Consider the following 2,116-nt stretch of genomic DNA (forward strand, 5'->3'; position numbering starts at 1 on the left):
GAAGTTATGTCCAGATATGTAGCTTTTTGGGCCTCCAAAAATAGCTTACCAAAGATAAAGCCATTGCAGTTGAAAGAATCTGACCTGGGCAGCACCTCAGATACACTATCAAACTCTAGATCTGGTACCCCCCCCCTCCCCCTCGAGGAAGGTATCGAAAGAGAAAATCATTCCTATCGGCCACCAACCATGAACCCAACACACAATACACCATCTTTTAAATGCCGCCAATGCAAACCACCATCTGCATTCGCTCCTGGACTACCTCCCAAGCTCCACGGCGGCATTGAGGCAAACGTCGTTAGAACGGCGAGGCCCAGGGACACAATTCCACCACGCCGCCGCCACACAATTACCGCTTGAACAAACTAATTTCCAAATCTCTCATCGATCATAGAGCAAGATGCCTCATCAAAGAAAGATCTAGAGCTTCTTTATTATGCACTGCTGTCATTGTAGCCGAAGCCAAGACATGAGATGACCAAAACCTAAAATTAACACCTCCCTAAACCTGTAGATACGTCCGCATGTGTGAGAGCCAGCGAACCCCCTCACCAGCGACCAAAAAGTCATCACCGGAGTCCGGAGGGGAGCCGCCAGAAACGACGTTGGAGAGCTTGTCGCCCTTGCGGCTAGGCTGCTTTCTTTCTTCTACGGGGAGAAAGGAAACTCCTAATTAACTTGGCTAGCACCTTTGAACCTAGAGCGCCCTCGTGTAGAAAGGGTTTTGGTATTTCCGAAATGTTGCATGAGCAGACCGTGTGCATTTTCTATAAGAGAGGCCACGAGAGAGAAGATAGCGTTGGCATGTCACGCCCTGCACGGTGCAAGGCCGTACATGTACATCACATCCGGTGCGTAGGTTGTGGCCGTGTCTCGTACATGCCCGCACTAGGGGAGGGTCGGAGGGACCAGACAAGAGAAGGCGCTGTAACAAACCGGCACGTCGCGTACCGGGGAGGAGGCCCAGATGCGCACCGCTCTGAGGAGGTCCGGCCGTCCAAAGTGGTCTCCTCAGGGACCTGCAACGGGCAACGCCAAGATCTGCCTCCCATGATGTGCCCGGTCCCGTCGCCTCATCAAGGCCGACGACGCCAGCGTGCTGCAAAGTGCAAACCACGCGCCTAGGTTGTACTCTACAGGTACGAGAGGTGAGGTCCAACCAGAGTCTGAGGAGAAAGATGTCACGGGGTAAAAGAAAAAGGCAGTACTCTGCTCCGGCGCATCAGCCCAACAATTTGGCCGGTACACATAGGACGGTACGATTCCTATACTGCTAGCTGTCGGATGTGCCTCCTCTCTTCGTGCTTCTTCTTGATCGTCTTCCTGAAAAGATCGCAGCGCCACACATCCGAGCGAAAGAGGAGGAGGCTACAGTGAGCACCTTCGACTGCCACCGTATTCCCCACGAGGCGACCGAGTTCGAAGCACCGCCGCATGCCCCGGGCTCGCCGCCCTCACACAACCTTCTCCTCGCGCTCGAAAAAACCCGGTCCATGGAGCTTGTAGCAAGAATGCTTGCCGGTTCCAGCAGGAAAAATCCTCATCCGCAGCCTCGCAGCTGCCGCGGCATCGTCATCGTCCTCGTCCCCGTGCACGGCCATCGACGGTCGTAGCATGTTGTACCAATATCATTGCCGGTTGTAGCATTTCACAGTATGTGTTTGTAGCAAACCACGACGTCTGTTGTAGCCGGATGGGATGCGGTAGTAGCAATTTGCAATGCTGGTCGCAGCATGTAGCAAAAAACCACAACGTTGATTGTTGCCTGGAGCAGCGCTGCCCGCGGTCACCACGCTCAGTGCCCCACGACCATCCTCTTTTTATAGCAAAAAATAAGCCGGTTGTAGCAAACAATGGAGCTGGTTGCAACTTTTCGTCATCGACCATGGTTTCCGTCGTCTATGGTTGAAACGTTTTTCGCCGCCGGTTGAAGCTTTTCTCGTAGACGGTTGCAACAAAATTAAATGCCAGTTCGAGCAAAACAATGATGGTTCCAACTCCGACGATGGCCAGTTGCAGCAAAAAAGGATGTTGCTTCCAACTCCCACTCCAGCCGCTTCCAGCAAAATAAACTGAGCAGAGGTGGTTGTTCCCTAAGGAGGAGAAGAAGGTG

Source organism: Triticum dicoccoides, chromosome 2A (genome assembly GCF_002162155.2).
Source record: "Triticum dicoccoides isolate Atlit2015 ecotype Zavitan chromosome 2A, WEW_v2.0, whole genome shotgun sequence".
NCBI classification, from domain to species: Eukaryota; Viridiplantae; Streptophyta; class Magnoliopsida; order Poales; family Poaceae; genus Triticum; species Triticum dicoccoides.